The sequence below is a fragment of the Hyperolius riggenbachi genome, chromosome 10 (genome assembly GCF_040937935.1).
Source record: "Hyperolius riggenbachi isolate aHypRig1 chromosome 10, aHypRig1.pri, whole genome shotgun sequence".
Lineage (NCBI taxonomy): Eukaryota > Metazoa > Chordata > Amphibia > Anura > Hyperoliidae > Hyperolius > Hyperolius riggenbachi.
In genome coordinates this window covers 126,772,918-126,792,967 of record NC_090655.1, presented here as the reverse complement: position 1 = coordinate 126,792,967, position 20,050 = coordinate 126,772,918, and the positions used below count along the sequence as shown (strand labels likewise).

The 20,050-nt window shown below is 39.8% G+C and overlaps 1 protein-coding gene across 3 annotated transcripts in view; it reads right to left on the bottom strand.

The window, feature by feature from the left end:
- PITX3 (paired like homeodomain 3) overlaps positions 1-20,050 on the bottom strand; it is a 191,171-nt gene that overhangs the window by 76,426 nt on the left and 94,695 nt on the right. Inside the window, exon 2 of one of the 3 annotated variants that reach the window (XM_068257944.1) lies at positions 6,205-6,299. The exons of the other annotated variants lie outside the window; for them this stretch is intronic. The gene's annotated coding sequence lies outside the window, so the exon portion shown is untranslated. The remainder of the gene's footprint in view (positions 1-6,204; positions 6,300-20,050) is intronic. 3 annotated transcript variants of the gene reach the window in all.

Below are 20,050 nucleotides of genomic sequence, written 5' to 3'. Positions count from 1 at the left end.
AAAGATGATTACATGCAGGCTCATTGTGGATCAAACATGAACAAAATTCCAATCATTTCTTGATCTCTCTTCTATTTTGTAACTCATCTCTTTGTAATGTTTTGATTTTTTTCCCCTTTTCGCAAAATTTCCTTTTAATGTTAGAACATCTCAGACTAATTAAATGAAAAATATAAGATGACCACCAAAAGAGGTTATGAAGAGCTGCAGCTTTTTGCTGCTGCACAAATGATTAAATAACTAAATATTCATATTCCACTCTAGAAGGAAATTAACACCATTAACATAAAAAGCAATTATTTCATTTCAGCAAGGTTTAATTTCATTTCAGTAATAGTTGAATTATATTAGTGAAATAATAAAATGAGTTGGGCACTGGACAGTTATTCCCATTTAAGTTTAACTAAACTGTCTGGATCCAAGCTTGTCTATCAGTTTTCAATGTGGGTTTTTCTGCATCAGTTGTCTGACAGTGCTGCATTGCTGTCAATTGTTTTTCTACATGTGAAAAATGCATTCAGGTGTGAACTAGGCTATTGGTTAACTTTAGTTCTGTTTTCCCTTGTAGAAAACACACAGAAAAACTGACGGGTGTGAACCCAGCCTTATTGAGCAAAACACACAATGGTGGTATGGTGCCTGGATGGTGCCACATCCAATAGAGGATATCTGGGGGAGTGGCAATAATCTGCCACGTGTTGCACGCAAAGCTTTTTTAGGCTTCCTGCACACTGCATGTGATTCCGATTTGTAATCGTTTTTTACATCCGATCCCAATTTTAATCGTTACTGCATGCTGCGTTTTTTTCCTCTGTTTTTCTGTTGATTGCATTCAGGGAAAATCGGAATTGCAAATCGGAATCGGAAACGGAATCGGAATCACAAAACGGATTTGCAGTGTGCAGGGAGCCTAACTGCATGTTTACTGCACATCTACCACCAACCTCAATTAAGTGTCATGCAGCCGAATAGTAATCAAGCGAAACAAAAAGAAACAGAAGCGTCTCTTTGGATACCAAAGAGCTGCACACATAACTGACACCTCCAGCAGGAGAGCTAATTGACGCAATGCATTTTGAGGCCTCCCCTTTGTCAGGTGACTCCCCTACACCTGCCGCCTTAATAAGAGTTGCACTCTTTCGCCAACCTCAGTGAAGCAGCAAAGGGTAATGCCATCCTGTGGCAAAAAAACAAATTGGAAATCTAGTGCCCAAAATGTAAAGCAATAAACTCCAATCTGAAATTACACAACTGAAAACAATAATTAAAATGAACAAATAGTTCATAGTATATAAAAATATATACTGTACTTATTTATACTTATACAATACCAACAAGCTACCAAGAATTATAAAAGGTTTAAAGAGAATCTGTATTGTTAAAATCACACAAAAGTAAACATACCAGTGCGTTAGGGGACATCTCCTATTACCCTCTGACACAATTTCGCCGCTCCCCGCCGCATTAAAAGTGGTTAAAAACAGTTTTAAAAAGTTTGTTTATAAACAAACAAAATGGCCACCAAAACAGGAAGTAGGTTGATGTACAGTATGTCCACACATAGAAAATACATCCATACACAAGCAGGCTGTATACAGCCTTCCTTTTGAATCTCAAGAGATCATTTGTGTGTTTCTTTCCCCCTGTTCTCATGCACTGAAGTTTCAGGCTGCTCGTTTCTTCCTGCAAACAGCTTTGCCCTTGTCTGTAATTCCTCACTATGTGAAAGCCCAGCCAGCTCAGAGGACGATTTATCCAGCTTGTAAAAGATAAGAGAGAAGAGAGAAGCTGCTCTAATCTAAATAACACACAGGCAGTGTGCAGAGAGGGGCCTGGAAGGGGGAGTTCATAGCAGAACCACAACACTGAAGAACTTGGCAGCCTTCCAGACACAGGCTGACAAGTCTGACAAGAGAGAGATAAGCTAATTTATTACAGAGATGGTGATAGTAGAACGTGCTGCAGTAAGCCAGAACACATTAGAATAGCTTTTGGAACTTGTAGGATGATAAAAAACAGGATGCAATTTTTGTTACGGAGTCTCTTTAAGAAGTGTTGTTTATACAATACAAACAAGTCTATAAAAAAGACTGAGAGTGCAGGAAAAAATGTGCAAAACCAGGTTTTTCTGGGGGCTTTACTGGAACAAGGTACTTGCATCAAGGTCCTCATTAAGGCCTGGTTTACACATAAATCTGCACATTTCCAGTGTGATCCAGTATTAGCATGTCTTATCAGTTATGCATTAGTTTTTGCATCCGTTTTCTATCGGTTTTACCTGACTATACCGGAAATGTGCACCTTTTATGTGTGAACACAGCCAAAGAAACACATACAAAACTGACTGGACCGGAAATGTGCACCTTTTAAGTGTGAACAGAGCCAAAGAAACACATACAAAACTGACAGGACGGACCGGAAATGTGCACCTTTTATGTGTGAACACAGCCAAAGAAACACATACAAAACTGACAGGACGGACCGGAAATGTACTCCTTTTAGTTCCAAAAGATTTTTATTAAAGGACACCCGAAGCGAAAATAAACTAATGAAATAAACGATTGTATCTGTCTTCCTTCTCCGAAAATGACTTTTTAAGATATTCCACAGTTTTATTCTATGTTTAAATCTACTTTTTAAGTTGTAACTGTTTTATTGTTTTTGCTCAATGACACATTCATTGAACTATGCCAGAGCTAACATCTATTAACTCTTGACCCTTTTTATCTCTTTCCTGCTCTCAGAAGCCATTTTCTGCTAGGAAAGTGTTTTATAGTTGGAATTTCTTATCAGTGAGGGTCACACTGCTGTCTGTCACTTCTTGTCTGAGTCAGGACTGAGTCAGCCACTTACATACCTGATATTTAACTCTTCCAGGCTGAGAAAATAAAAAAGAGCACGGCACAGTTATTTGTGTGCTAGGCACTGTACATACACATGTCTATCTCATCATGTCACATGTCACTTCGGGTATCCTTTAAGAGAAAACATGAGTAGATAAAGAGCAGTAGTAGGCTATTACCCGTAGAGAACAAACATGGGTAGCTGTTTAATGTAAAACAAAAACAACATGAGAAATATAAGCATAGCACCAACAAATACATTAGGTATCTGGGCACGGTACTTGTGTATTAACCGTATAATGGAACATATACATGGACTTCCAAGGGGGAGAGTAATTAATAGCTAAGGTAGCAACAATCCTGACAGCATAAGGAATGGTTCATGTCTCTGGCATTTAGAACAGTTTGTAGACCCAGGCCACCCCTCATCTCAATCCAGGGGCCCCAAATTACCATGAATTGAGTTATCGTATCATGAATAAGTGCATTAAGGTGTTCACAGGTCATGACATGGTCATACTGACTCAAAATTCCTTGTGTACATTTAAGACATTGTAGTTCCTTCTTACAAGTCTCTTACAAAACGAGCCCCATTTAGCTTGCATATAATAATGGCTCCTATTAAAAAGGGCACCAGATATAAATGTTATTCAACTTATTGTTCAGTAAAATGGGATATGCTGTGAAATATCCTTTATAATACTGATATTCTACTATTCCTCACCGTAACATTACTTCTAGCAAAATGGGCACCAGTAAAAGTAATACAATATTTAAAATATTGTTTAATTTACACTTACCAATATTTCACGAAGGCCTAGCAATATGATCAAACCATATAGTGAGGCTGTAACATACAGTAGTAAAGCAGTGACTATGATACCGTGCGCTGCAGAGAAAAAATTGTGATCTCCTCTGCTCTTGATAAAGCGGCATTAGTGCAGTGGAACCGGTGGAGACATCCGCCCGAGGCCTCCCTTCTCCTCTACTGCCAGTCGCTGAGCGGTCATCCGGTTCAGTATATTGCCTCTTTTTGTTTACAATTGCTCTGCAGTGCACGGTATCATAGTCACTGCTTTACTACTGTATGTTACAGCCTCCCTATATGGTTTGATCATATTGCATCTTTATTAAGGTTATTGCATCATATTGATGACAGAATGTGTTGTTCATTTGGTATATGATATATGTCACTTAGGTGTTTTCTCTCACATAACATGGTAATATATTGAACCCGGTTTCAAACCCTGGATGTAGCTCTATATTGAGCACCCCATGGTGATACAGACATAGTTTTACTATATTCATATTTAGTATATAGCGCTCTGCAGGACCTTTTGCTACCATTTATGGATATATTGTGATTACTGGCAGTATGATTATTTTTTATTGTTTTTATTGCATTGTAGTGATTCATTGATTGTTAATAAAATTGTCTCTATTTTTTGAATATTATATATGTGTGGTGCTCTGTTAAAGGTCCTAGTTCTCTAGTCCTACATATATATATATAATAGGCTAAGTGCCTCAACCTTCAAGCAAGAAGAAGAAGTAGCGCCCTGCCCCCAGGGCCAGTCCAAGCAAGAAGAAGAAGTAGCGCCCTGCCCCAAGGGGTGGTCCTACACTTGCCGCCGAGCTGGAGGGGGTAGCTGGCAGGAAGGGGGTATTAGGCACAGTGGCAGGGAGGGGGGTCGGACCCCCCCTCCCTCACCTGGGTCCCCCATCTGCGCTCCCCCTCTAGCTTAAGTTCAGCAGCAGCCGCCACTATTAGTAAGAGGCAGCGGGCGGGGATGACTCACCTCTTCCGAGTTCCAGCGTGCGTTCCACTGTCGTCACTTCCTGCAATGCCGTCCACTTACAATACAGTGGGCGGCATTGCAGGAAGTGATGACAGTGGAACACACGGTGGAATGCGGAAGAGGTGAGTCATTACCGCCCGCTGCCTCTTACTAATAGCGGCGGCAGCTGCTACAGAGCAAGGCTGGAGGGGGAGTGCAGATGGGGGACCTAGGTGAGAGAGGGGGGGTCGGACCCCCCTCCCCGCTGCTGTGCCCAATACCCCCTTCCTGCCCGCTACCCTCCTATGTGGCGTATGCTGCACCGCGGGTCCACTAGTGTGTTATAAATCACATTGAGCCCAAACCAGCAAACCCCCTATTTAAGGTCACCACTATAGTATAGGATTGTTACAAGTGATGTGATAGATCAGCAAACCTACAAGCCAACCATCCTCACTAAGTTTTGTGGGACAAAGTTCACTTCAACTCTTTTTGGTCAAAAATGTATCTGAGGAGGAGCATGGAGCAGAAGCCATTCACTAACAAAGATGAGAGGAATAAGGGGGGTTAAACTCCCATCAATTAAATATAATTGGTCCAATCTGAACTTTTAATATCAAACTAAAAGTCCAACTCAGGGAAAAATACAGAAACAGGAGGGCTGTAATAAAATTACTGCCCTCCTGCTTCATACACATGGAAAATAACCATCATCCATGGGGCTTGGGACACGTTCCCTAGGATGAAAGTTAGGCCCCAAACTAGCACGCATATCAGAGGCGCTGGGCTTTACACCAGACCTGTATGGGTATATGGTCCATTTGTATTGCCTGATGAAGCAGGAGATGCTTGTGAAACGTGTTGCACTTTCACTTTCTAGAGTATACGAATAAATCCTTGTTGTTTTGAATACATACAACAGTCTTTTTGTGTCTGCTTGGAGGAGGTAAGTCCACCTCTTTAGTACATTTTATTTTTCTAGGTAGGTGAATTTGAATGACAATTTTCACTGTTTCCTGCAGCTTGTAACAATCTGGAGGAACAGACAGTTATATGGAGCTTAGATGCTTTCCTTGCGTTGAAAGACATCCATGGCTACAATTACTAGGTAATGCCCAGTGATGTTGATCCAGGGATTTTATCTGATTGCCATCTGGAGTCGGGAATGCATTTTTTACCTTTTGGGGCTAATTGGACCATGCCTTGTAAGGGTTTTTCGCCTTTCTCTGGATCAACAGGAATATATGAGGGAGCAGGCTGGTGTTGTACTTGTTCTTTGGTTGAACTCGATGGACGTATGTCTTTTTTCAACCCAAATATTTGGAAGTAATTTTTAAGTGTTTGATAGCCATTTCCTTAGGCTTTCATTGTAATCAGTGCACCAGCCAACAGCTGCGCAGATCTGTAAATACAGAGAATGTAGAAAATGTAGTGCCTGGGTGACAATACACCTTAAAAGTGATATCAGCAGATGAAGCAGCAGCAGCCATGCACTCCCATTGAAGCCCTTTCTCTCTGTGTGACACAGCTATATTCCTGCCTCCCTGGCACACACCAACATAGAATGTGAAAACGCAGCATACCGATCTTTGCCACTGCTCACTACTTCTTGGATTCAATCTCTCTGATATTCTGTCTTCATTAACAAGCAGTCTTGGCAATCTGATACACTGTAAATCTACAAAGAAAAACCCAATATGCATGTGAAATTCTTCAAGTTAGTCTGAAGTGCATTAAGAGGGACGGTACTGAAAACTACGTAATGAATAAAATGGTATCAGGCAAATCAGGCACATGCGACTTCTGGACAAATCGAGCATCACTATAGACTTTAATTGAGAATATCAGCAAGCTGGCGACACAAGCGAAATTCGGGCTCCAGGAAACACCAGATAATTATTATTTTTTTGTGGGATATTTCCTCTGTTTTTAAGCCAGCAACAAAGGGTAAATTCAGGCACCAAGTGGTGCCCACTAATTGTCATTTTTTTTCCGTTTTTTCCCCCCTATTTTTAGTGCAGGGGGAACAGTTAAGATTAGGTGTCAGGAAATGGATTTGTGCAAGGGGGCAGTTACGGTATAGGGACCAGGCACCACCATAGGGTCATAGAGGCCATAGGGTCAGGCACCACCAAGGGGGATTAGGGTTAGGCACCAGTAGGAGAGGGTTCTGTGTGAGAGTAGGGTTAGGTTTAGCTGTAGTAAAATATTGGTAGCAATATACGATATTTTACTAATAAAAATTAACACTTTGAATAGTAGAGTATCAGTAAATTTACCGATATTCTACTATTGGCACTGTTCCTGCACCCAGTTTTCCTTGGTGCCAAAAATTCACATATGCAAATAAAATTGCTTATATTACATAGTCAGTGTTTGTCCAATGTAAAATCTTCCTTTACCTTTCCTCACTCTAATTTAAATTCTGAAATGTATTACAGGTGACAACATCTTTAGTGCTGACAGGTGCAACAGTGCAGAATGTACTGAGAGTTCTAAAGTCAATAGAAATAATACCTAGGGCCTGATTCACAAAGCGGTGCAAACACTTTGAACCTGTGAAAAGCCCTTTATCACGCCTAAACCTAGTTTAGGCGTGATCTGAAGGAATTCGCTTAAATTCGCAGCACACCACGCTACGCGCACAGCGCACCGTGCTTCGTACGAAGCACCCATTAAACCATATGGGACATTGCGCGCGGGAGCTTTGCGCGAATTATAGTACAAAGCGGTGATAACTTTGCTAGTGCAAAGGTTATCACGCCTAAAGTCTTTTAGGCGTGATAACTGAGTTATCACCGCTTTGTGAATCAGGCCCCTAGTCTCCCAAAATGCTCTAGAGGAGAATTTTGCATAGCTAATCAGCCTAGGCAGTGACATCACTGGTCTACATGACAGTATGCAGCAATTTAAAGATATAGGAAGTGTTTCTGATGCAGAAACCAGGATAACTGATATAAAAGAGGGTATCCTGAATAATGTATTACATTTTACTATACTATTTTACTATATGTTAATACAGTGCCTCTTTTTTTTTTTTTACAAATCAAATACAGTGCCTCTTTAAAGGACCTGATGTTCATAATAATATCATGCTGCGTATCAGATGATGATGAAGACATTAGTACGGTAACTTATGTTTTACTGTATGTCACACAAAACATTGCACCTGAAAGGATCTCCAAAGTGAAAGATATACATGAGAAATCATGCAAAACTAGCCTGGATTTAATCTCCAAATCTCATATTTTGAAACTTTTTCTAAATCTATATGCTTGATTATACCACTGGGGTGCTATGTGCACTGTTTGTCCAGTCCAGCAAAACTCTGCAATCTTCTACATCACAAATGTATTTTTTGAATTCATGTTTTTATAACCATATTATTACTATTATTATTATTATTGATTTATAAAGCGCCAACATATTCCATGGTAACCCATATTTCAACTGGTCAGTAAGTCAAGGTTAAAAATTAGCTATTATATTTTCTCTCTATAAAAAAAATCAGGACCTCAGTCTGATATCATCATTGAATTTCAGCATGTGTATAAGTCTATAACTGCAAACAATCTTTTAAAACAAAAATATATATTTAAAGGAACGCTATCGATTAACATGTTTATTTAATTATCGATTGAGAGAGTTCCTGAAAAGAGTTCTTTCGCGAAAAATGTAGGCAATTAAAAAATGTGACAGATGACAGGTTTTGGGCCAGTCCATCTTTTTAAGGGGGATTCTCAGGGCTTTCTTTGTTTTCAACAGCATTTCCTGAACAACAGTTGCAAAATTTAACTGACATAATAGTGTGCAAGTGATTAGGGAGGCCGGCTGGTATCTTGCTATTTTGGCAGTTAAACTGCTGTTCAGGACATGCTGTTGAAAACAAAGAAAGCCCTGAGAATCCCCCTTAAAAAGATGGACTGGCCCAAAACCTGTCATCTGTCACATTTTCTAACTGCCTACTTTTTTATATATACTTTTTAAATAATGAAGTATACTTTTCACTTGCTTATCTATTTTGTTTACTGTATCAAATTCCTTTCACTCTTAACTGACAGCAAGTCTGCTCAAATCTAAAGGTTCGTATACACGTCCGATAAAGATCGTTCGTTATGAACGATTCGTGACGTTTACACGATATTCAAATTAGACCGAAAAGATCGTTCGTAATGAACGATTGTGTACACACGTGAACGATAGAAGTATAAAGTACTGAACGACGAACGATTAAAAAATGCGTGCGCAAACGGAAGTGACGTTATGACAGGCAATAAGAACATGCGTTATCGGACGATCTTTGTACACACTGCAACGATTGAACGATTATCTTTCGAAAAAATCCGCCGGGTTGGATCGGTCGGATTGAACGATAATGGTCGTTATCGTCCAAAAAAACGATCGTTGGAAAATTTGGAGCGCACGATTATCGCTCCGATTGTCGTTATCGTTCGTTTTCGAACGATCGTTATCGTACGTGTGTACTCAGCTTAAGGCAGAGTGAACCATGAGGGGAGGGGGAAATTCCCTCACAGTGCATTTGTTAACCCTGTGTGCCTGCCTCTGACTGAAGTGCCTGAAGAGAGCAGAGGAAATGTAACTAGTTATCACCATTTGTAATTGTCTGTGACACCCCAGCTTTTCATCTTTTGTTTGGTTTCAGAGAAAAATACTCTGTAGTCTGATATGCAAAAACAACCACACTGGCTGTGCATTGAAGCAGACACCACTTTTGACAATGATTTGTTCCAATAGAATCCTACACATAATTAATTGAAGCTTTTGCCTCTGATATTTAACATGAAAAGTAGGAAAATTGGTTTCATAGTGTTCCTTTAAGATGGCACTTCTCACAGTCTCAAGGAGAGTTTAACAAACTGTCCTCAACTAAAGGTGTTCTGAGATTATGAATGACAAAGCTCTTGTACTTACTCTTGTACTCTTTTTTACTTAAATATTATACATGTTAGGGCCTGTACACACTGCTGCGCTTTTCAAATCGCATGCGCTTTTTAATCGCAAGGTCTTTTGAAAAATAATGAAAATCGTGGAGACCTGTACACACTCTTGCAATGCGCTTTTCCTATTCTCATGAAGGCTTGCGATTAAAAAATTGCATGCGATTTTAAAAGCGCAGCAGTGTGTACAGGCCCTAAAAGCATATCCATCCATATTATAAAACAATATTGTTAATGTCCACTTTAAGAGATTTAATTGTACCTGATAGAAGTTTGAGCTGATCACTTAGAGTATAAACCTTAAAGTGTTTCTATAAACTTGAAAGATTTCTTGCTGTAATAATACTATATGCACAGTGAAAGTGATTTATGATATAATACTGAGGATCTGATCTTAAATAAAGAGTAAATAAAATGACTGATTTTTACCCAGGAACTGTTGTGGAGTTGTGATATGATTCAGAATATGTTCATCCCACTAAACATATGCACTCCAATTAAATGCCATTTTAACCCAATTGTTTATCTTTAAAAGTGGAAAGGATTATTTTAAAAACTAAGAATACAAACGCAAGTCCCGACTTTATATTTGCCTATATTTATCTCATAAAAAGAGCAAGAAGTCCTAGGCGTGCCCTGATCTATTGTACACCATACAAAAAAGTTGTGAAGCTTGAGAAATGTTAATTGTTGAATTATCAACACCATTGCAAAAAAACACTGAAGTTAATGTGGATTTTAGTCCCTAGCAACCAATCAAAATACTTTGTTGGAACAGGTTCTTGAACATGTGCTTATTTTTTCAAGTCAGGTGAAGTTAGTGGAAACAGGCATATAGTAAGTCTGCACATTTGCTTAAATGAATTTGATTGGTCAAAGCTGCCCAGATCATATACATTATTGATATTGGACTGTGGCCATCAGCTGGCAGTGAAAGCATTGATCTCCTTTACAACAAACACTAAATTGAATATGTTTTCATTTAATATTAGTTTGGAGAAACCCATAGATTTATGTATGAATAAAAAGTACTACTCTTTAAAAAATTTGTTTTTTTTCAAACAGTTAAGGAGAAACTCCAACCAAGAATTGAACGTTATTCCAATCAGTAGCTGATACCCCCTTTTACATGAGAAATCTATTCCTTTTCACAAACAGACCATCAGGGGGCGCTGTATGGCTGATATTGTGGTGAAACCCCTCCCACAAGAAACTCTGCGTGCGTACTCCTGGCACTTTCCTGTCTCTGAACCTTGCTGCATTGTGGGAAATAGCGGTTTACAGCTGTTTCCAACTGCCAAAAAAGCATGCAGCAGCTACATCACCTGCCAACAGTAAAAATGTCACCATGTAATAAATGTCAGAATGTGAATCAGGGATTTAAAAGATTTTACAATGGGCAAATACTGACTAAATTATTTATACATAATTATTGTAAAAATGAAGCACTTTTTTTATTACATTATTTTCACTGGAGTTCCTCTTTAAACGCAGCTCTTTCTTCTCCAATGGTAAGCTTGCTGCTGCATCTAAAGAGGTGATAACATTATATTTTCTTTACATTCCTTTGTCTGCTACTATTCGTATACATTCCTTACTGTGCTGAAATTGAGCCCTCTCTGCTGTAGAAGCAGAGAAAGCTGAGAAGTGATCACTAGAGAGATTTTAATATACAGTATATATGAATATAGCAGCTATGCAATAAAATGCAATGGCAACTTTCAGAGCAGATAAACCATACTTTGGGAACTTACTTATTACTTGTGCACAATAGCAAATATGGTAACTGTATGGGTAATAAAAATAAGGAAAACACATTTTTATTGAATGTTATGTCAGAGTTTTATCCCACTTTTAAAAAGGCCATACAAACATTATATGTTTGCATGAGAGGATTTCACATATCTTTGTGGCTTACACATAGGTACACAGACTGAAATACAGTACTTTAGAAAGTTACTCTTAATTACTCCTCAACAGATAGATGAAGTGATGTGATTTAACAGAAATTATTATAACTCACTTAATAATGGTTAAAATAATACTCAAATATGTTTTCTTGGACTGCCTGACATAATGGCAGGTAGGTTTAATATATCATAGAAAGTCAACCACGGCACAAATCCTGATCCTATTCTACTTTAACATCTCAGACAGACAAGAGAGGCAGCAGCTAATAACCAGCTTCATTCAATTCCCAGTCACATAATTATCCAATCTGCCAAGAGACATTAATATTCAGAAAGACGAAGGAGGGGGACAAAGGGACATTCGCTTCTAGTGGCACCTTTCTCCTACTCTGGTGTCACTGCAAATCCTCTAGCAGAAGCCTGGCATCATGTACATCAATCCTGCTATTTATAATGCTCCCTGTTTGAAGTAGAAAGCATGTTAGCATGTTAGGCCATAAGGTCTTATATTAGCTGAGGAAGAACAATGTTAAAAGGTCCATGAAGAAGGAACAAAGGCTTATATGTGAAGTTCAAAATGTATTCTATGTTCAGCAAGTGAAAGAGTCCAACAAATGGAAACATTGTTCATTCTGCTGGAATAGATTAAAGTGAACCTGCAGCAATTCTAACCAAGGATTGAGGGTATGATGCAAAAATACACAATCAGAGGTTGTCTTCGCTAAATATTGACAAGTCAATCAACAGGATCAGCAATACAGATTGCCGATTTAATAAGCAAAGGACATCTTCTTCTGCTGAAATTAGAATGGAGTGATGAATAGTAATTACTGGTACTTTTTTTTTTAGGGGAGAAGAATCTAAGCCCTGTTAGTATCTATGACAATATGACAATGAGTATTATAATTACGGTATAGCCGTGGGAAGTAATTTTTAACTAGGAATTATGTTACCTACTCAACAAATATCTCTAGAAGTATTATTGTTATTTTTATAGTGTCAACATAATTTGTAGCACCTAATTAAATATACTTGTATTTTGTTTCAGTATTGACTCAATAAAAGATAATGTTCATGTTTGCTGTGATTTTGATTTTACCTGAAAAAAAAAATGGTTTGTAGAGTTCCATTGGGTAAATGCTTATCTTTAAATGTATCTTTTATGATGTGACTTGAAATTGGCCCTTACATATTCACTTTCCTTCATTTCCTAATTCCTTTAATTTGATTGGTAACTTCACTGATCTTATAGGAAGATCAAGGTATCTATCCGAGTTTAGCCTTAGTGGGTTAAGTACTGGTGCTGCATATTAAAAGGTTTTTGGACTGCATAGGGTTTTAGGTCTGCAACACTGTTTTCATTGCAGGTTTGGGTATTTGTCTCCTCACTTTTTACTTTGCCCCAAACACTCTCCTTAAAGGGACACTGTAGGGGTCGGGGGAAAATGAGTTGAACTTATCCTGGGCTTCTAATGGTCCCCCGCAGACATCCTGTGCCCTCACAGCCACTCACCGATGCTCCGGCCCCGCCTCCGGTTCACTTCTGGAATTTCCGACTTTAAAGTCTGAAAACCACTGCGCCTGCCCGGCCACGCCCTCGCTCCCGCTGATATCACCAGGAGTGTATTGCGCAGACTCAGTATGGTCTGGGCCTGCACAGTACACTCCTGGTGACATCAGCGGGAGCGAGGACACGGCAATGCAGGCGCAGTGGTTTTCCGACTTCAAAGTCGGAAATTCCAGAAGTGAACTGGAAGCAGGGCCCGGAGCCACCTGGAGCATCGGTGAATGGCTGCGTGGGCACAGGATGTCTGCAAGGGACTATTAGAAGCCCCGGGTAAGTTCAACTAATTTTCCCCAGAGCCCCCTACAGTATTCCTTTGCAGAGTTCCCCAACCCTGTCCTCAAGGCCCACCAACAGTACATGTTTTGCAGCAAACCACACTCAATCACATTAGTGTCTCAGCAGAGCTGATTATCTACCTCTGTGGATTTCCACAAAACATGCACTGTTGGTGGGCCTTGAGGACAGGGTTGGGGAACTCTGCTTTAATGAAATGCCCCTTTCCCCACACCTAACCTTTGTGAATACAGCTTTTCTGACACCTAACTTTAACCCCAATTTATTCAGCTAACCTTTCCCTACCCTATCTCCTAACCCTCCTAATCAGGGCCTTGACCCAATATTCCTTTTGGTCACAATTAAAGATAGCGGAAGATGTTAGCACTATACAAATACTAAATTATAATATTTGCAAAGTATGCATGCACAGGGAACTCTTAACGTGGCCACTAATGGTCCAATTTTCTAGCGAAAAATCGTTCAAGTGATTAGAAATTCTGATCGAAAGAAAATTCGTTCACTACACCATCAACGAACCAATCTTTGCTATCTATCGATCACGATCATCTTTAAGATTCAAAATTTCGTTTGATGAAAATTCAGTCGGACGACTTTTTTTTCACTCGTTCATAATCGATCATAACCATTAACGGAGATTATTTACTGGCAATTCGATCACTGCCGACCTAGAATTTCAGATCAATCTAACGATTTTTCGCTAGAAATTAGTCCATTAGTGGCCAGACTTGCTCCACTACAAGCCAACTCCCCCCCCCCCCCCCTCAATCCATGACAGTTGTGGCCATACTTGTTATTGCCAAGGGAATTGTAGTGGATGAACTGTTATAGGAGGGTCATCATGGGGAAAAGGTAAAAGAGTGTAAATATAAAGGAGGGTTACACCGACAAGCCTGGCACCCAATCTAGCACTACTCAGGAGCTTTACTCAATTTCTTTTTCAATTTCGGTTTCCTTAATGTAGTTTGTAAATTTGGCTCAGAACAGTTTTATCTTCAGCTAGACAGCCTTCTCTGACACATGCTCAGTTTCTGTTGGACAGGTGTGTGTGTGTGTGTGTCTGTGTGTGATTGTGATATGATTTGTTGAATACAACAATATATAAAAACACCCTGTTAGAATTAGAAATAATATTTTTGGGGCAGAAAATAGCTCTAGAGAATAGTGCACAGACACATACAATTTTGATTGGGCAATTTTATCACTTCCAGGTTGTATACCAAATTTAGCAGGGAAACCGCTCTGTTGTGTATCACGCTTTATTCCCCCCCCCCCCTCCATAGCAGCAGATGTGCCGCTAGCCTGCAGGCTTGTGCCTCGTCTGTGCAACATCACACTGTTTCCCATAAAATCGAGTCCTGAACACTGCCAGGGAAGAGTAACCCTACGTGTGTGTGTAGCTTTACTGCAAAAAAATCTATCAGGTTTGACTGACAGCTGCTCTGTACAGTAACTTTTTGTGTAAAGAGACATTCCACTTAGTGATAAAATATTTAATTGCATCATAAGCATACAAATGAGCAATTATCTGCAATGACAGTTGAGAGGAGATTATTAAATCCTGCTATAATTAGACTGACTAACTTATTTTCTGTCCAGCCAATAGATGCTAAAAAGGCATATTTTATAGGTGGAAGTCAGATTAGAAGCCACAGTGTGCATAATCCTCGCTGAGCTGTAATTGCTGTATCAGGGCAGCATAGAAGGGAGGAGGAGATATTCCCTCTCTATTACATGAGAATACTTCCCTTCAACATTTATGTTTTTAGGAGAAAATCTGTCTGTCCCATAGGGACAAATATGTTGATACACTCAAGTTAGAAATCAGTAGTTTTCACTGGAGAACAGAAGTGACCCTGGACTGTTTTTAAAGTTGGACCTGATTCACTTTTTCTTCTACATTTTCTCCTAGATGATATTTTTACATTATTAATAAAATGCCTTTAAAAGTGTACCTGAGACAAATACAATGAAAGTGTTTATACTTACCTAGGGCTTACTAGTAGAACTGTGCAGGCATTGAACATTCTAGGCTATGGGACTGCAATGGGGGTGCATACACGACCAGACCACACATGCACAAGAGAGCATGAATGCAGTAATATACGGCCAGCGGAGAAGCGGAGGATCAGGGTGGCCCAGGGATACGGCGAAGGAGTCCACGGCCTGAAGGGGGCTGGAGGAAGCCCCAGGTAAGTATAGATGCGCTCAGGTTTCCTTTAAGCCACCAGCAAGCAAGAAAATATTCCAAATAATTTGGCAGTATTTTTCCACCTACTTTTTGGTACTGTTTCAAGTAAACAGTTATATTAAACAGATAATGAAAAATGATTTCCTCTGAAAAAAAATTGTGAGGAGAAAAAGTTAATTGGATATATGGCCAGGAGGTGAGGTGTTTATGAGGTTTATGAGGTGTTAAAATAATATATTAGAAAATAGTAGTTTCTGAAAGGTTAGTAATTTAGCAGGTATGCAGCAACAATTTTTGAAAACATCCTTCATAAGAATTCCTTTTATTAATAAATGCAATCTGTATTATCTATAATGCTATACTTTCCTAGTGGCACTGGGTCAACAGTGTTATAATTTTAAGTAGGCCTCAGTTATCTGGACTGAGTGTTAGGTAAAAGGCTTGTTCGCAGAGTATACCTTTAAAGAGACTCCGTAACAAAAATTGCATCCTGTTTTTTATCATCCTACAAGTTCCAAAAGCTATTCTAATGTGTTCTGGCTTACTGCAGCACGTTCTACTATCACCATCTCTGTAATAAATTAGCTTATCTCTCTCTTGTCAGACTTGTCAGCCTGTGTCTGGAAGGCTGCCAAGTTCTTCAGTGTTGTGGTTTTGTGATGTATCTCCCCCCTCCAGGCCCCTCTCTGCACACTGCTGTATGCTATTTAGATTAGTTCAGCTTCTCTCTGCTCTATTATCTTTTACAAGCTGGATAAATCCTCCTCTGAGCTGGCTGGGCTTTCACATACTAAGGAATCACATACAGGCAGAGCTGTCTGCACTCTGCAGGAAGAAACAGCCTGACACTTCAGTGGAAGATAGCTGCAGGGGGAAAGAAACACACAAATGATCTCTTGAGATTCAAAAGGAAGGCTGTATACAGCCTGCTTGTGTATGAATGTATTTTCTATGTGTGGACATACTGTACATCAACCTACTTCCTGTTTTGGTGGCCATTTTGTTTGTTTACAAACAAACTTTTTAAAACTGTTTTTAACCACTTTTAATGCGGCGGGGAGCGGCGAAATTGTGACAGAGGGTAATAGGAGATGTCCCCTAACGCACTGGTATGTTTACTTTTGTGCGATTTTAACAATACAGATTCTCTTTAAATAGAGGTTTTCGTGATGCAGGCAGAAGCATCTCAGTGTCTGCTTGAAGCAGATGATACAAGCAGATACTGAGAAGATGTTCCTAGTCCAAGGTTGTAGGCCTACACTGCCCCAGACAAATGGGCTACGGGAACAATCAACATAGGCCATATTTATCAACATGGGATTCTTTGCGACTAGGGGAAAGGAACTCATAGAATATTAATCAAGTAGGTGTGTATCATGACACCATAAGGGGTCTGAGCCAATTGTCCGTGGGGAGGTATGGCTTAGATGATGTCAGAATTTAACTCTTTGATGTTCATATAAAAAGGGAGCACGGAGGGAAAAGGGGACTGTACTCTACTTTCCAGCTATCCGGCTCTCTATGGTTCCTAGTTAGAATACTAGCTTCCTGTATGTATGCTGTAAATATATGTGATGTACATAGGACATAGGAAAGACTATATACTTTGAAGAAATCAAACTGTAACACAAGATGCTTAATAAAACCCCTTTGAAAGGTGAAGAAGGCTGTCTCCGCTCTATCTCTTGTATGCTGTCGCTGTGAGTTGCAGCTCTGATGAGTTGCTGGTGCCGGATCTAAAGGTGATTTATTACAAACAGGAGCTATCTGGGTATTCTGTAGAACTGTACTGACCCAAGCCCTATCCCATAGAACCACATCAATCCATGCCACGCACTGACAGTGACCAGAAAGTCCAAAAACAGCGCCGTATGCAGAGGGCTGGTTCTCTCATGAAGCAAGGTGAAGCATTTGCATCATGCATAGAGATTTCAGGGGCTGCATTTTTGTACGGTTTCTACCTTCCTGAGGAGAAATGGAGTAGCTGAGGGTGAGCAGTTTGTTTGTCACAGACTCACAGCCAGCTATTGTGCTATTGTGCTGAGCTGCAGCATGTCATGTGAGAATGATAAATAAAACAGAGTACATTTTTGGGTGCTGTGCGATCATTGCAAATCGAGAGTGGGGGGCATACTCCCCACTCCCGATTTGCTGCCGCAGGCAGCAAAAAAGTCTAGAACCGGCCCTGCGTATGCATGAAATGATCTGGCTCTGTCAAATGTATAAACATGAGCCTGGATTCATGGGCACAAACAGATGATTCACATATTTGGGAGTGATGCATCATGGCAAACCACAGTTGCCTGCTTAAAACTGAATTATTGAATAACAATAACACTAGCCTGCATCCTTACATAGCCACATTGATTCAGAGAAAGGCAAAAAAACCTTGCAAGGCTTTGGCTAGTAACTATAGCCCTAGATGTCCTTCATGGCAGCCTTGCCCCCCTATAAATACAGATATAAAAGTTGCCATAACTACTTCCTGGTAAAAGTACTTTCACAGTAACTGTGCCACATGCCACTGTGTCCCATGCCTACTCAGCAGTAAGTAGATTAACAAATATGGTCATTTTTGTTTCCACATGATATTTACAAAGATGCCACTTTTTCACACAGATGAGAATGTTTATAAAAATTAATACCGAATAGAAATTGGTGTACATAATGTCTGGCAAATTTGACCCTTTCAGTCAAATTTTTTACAACTTTTATGATATTTATTTTTAATTTTCTGAGTAAAAAAACTGAATTATTGCTGATCACGTGAGCGCTTGTCCTATCGTTGTTTAAAATATGAAAATATATAGACATGATAAAACACATTTTCACCAAATGCATTAGAGTCCGTAGGCATGGGAAAACACATTTTTATCCTTCGAAAGTCAGAGTGGTGGCTACCATATTTATTTCATTTTAAAAAATACCAGTTGCCTGGCAGTCCTGCTGATCAATTTGGCTCCAGTAGTGTCTGAATAACACCAGAAACATGCATTCAGCTAATCTTGTCAAATCTAACAATAATGTCAGAAACACCTGATCTGCTGCGTGCTTGTTCGGGGTCTATGGCTACAAGGATTAGAGGCAGAGAATCAGCAGGATAGCCAGGCAACTGATATTGTTTAAAAGGAAATAAATATGGCAGCCTCCATATAACGCTCACCTCGGGTTCACTTTAAGGGATTTTCTATAGACTAGAATGTCGGGAGTTGCATTCTTGTTTACTACTGTGCCATGTATGAGGAGGGGGGGGAAATCACGCACTGCAGAGAGCACGAAGATCCGTACTGATAAGACAAGGGTTTCACATCTGTACAATGGATTTCTCTCCCTGAACCCGTCTTGACCATAGACATCAAATCTACTACTACTTGATCAGGAAAATGTAATCTTCCACCTGGGACCTTTGGGATACTGTACACAAACCTTTAATTGCAGGTTATTTACTGTGATGTCAATACATGTCCTAGCTGTACAAGGGAAATGGGTACTCAAAATGAACTCAATCTGAACTTGAACTAAAACAAGGTTCTATGTCCAGTTATCACTCCAGCGAACCTGCACTCAAACTCCTGTTGAACTGAACTCAAAGGTCTGTGTACATTAGTCCTTAGAGATGTGTTCACCTCCTACAAATGTATACAATAATTTGCTTCAGGCCCCTTGCACACTTGTGCGCTGTGTTGCCTCGCATTACTCCTCTGCACCACTTACACACACATCAGAGGCATAGCTATGGGTGGGTGCAGCACTGTGAGGGCGCTCAGCACAAAAATGGGACACATCTGGCTATCTAAAGGAGGGCACATCTGGCTATCTATAGGGGGGCACATTTGGCTATTTAAAAGGGGAACTTTAGACTATCTGAATGGGGAAATAGAGCACATGCAGTTATCTAAACAGGGAGACAGGGGAACATATAGCTATCTATAGGGGGTAAGCGGACACATCTGCCTTTCTAAACAGCATTTTAACGTTTGACTCCACCCACGATCACGTCCACATTTTGATGCATGGCCACGCCAATTTTGTCCATAGGAGAAGCACAAAAACTGTCTCTGTCCCCGGACGCTGAAAACCCTAGCTACACCTTTACCACACACACCCCTGCAAGGGACTTTCAAGACTATGGAGAATTGCACAGTTCAAGTTCAAAGTATCCAAATTGCTGCAATGCCTTGTGTGGCTTTAACAAGTGACTTATTCAGTTGCTTTTGTCTACCTTTGAGGTTTTCATGGAATAGTGACATTGACAGTCAGTACACTCATATTAGGTACAATTCTGCAGCATCAAGGGAGAAAAACCATCAGCTCAGTTGTAACAACGTAACACACGTATGCGTTTTTTAGTTTGTTTGTATATCAAGTCAAAATTTCACCCCAAAAATGCTTTTACTTAAAATCTTATTAAACCATTTTAGGTTTATAACAATGTACATATTTCAAAGGGAATAGTACATAAACATACAATGCCATAGATTGTTCCTTACAGCAACAACAAATATTGCA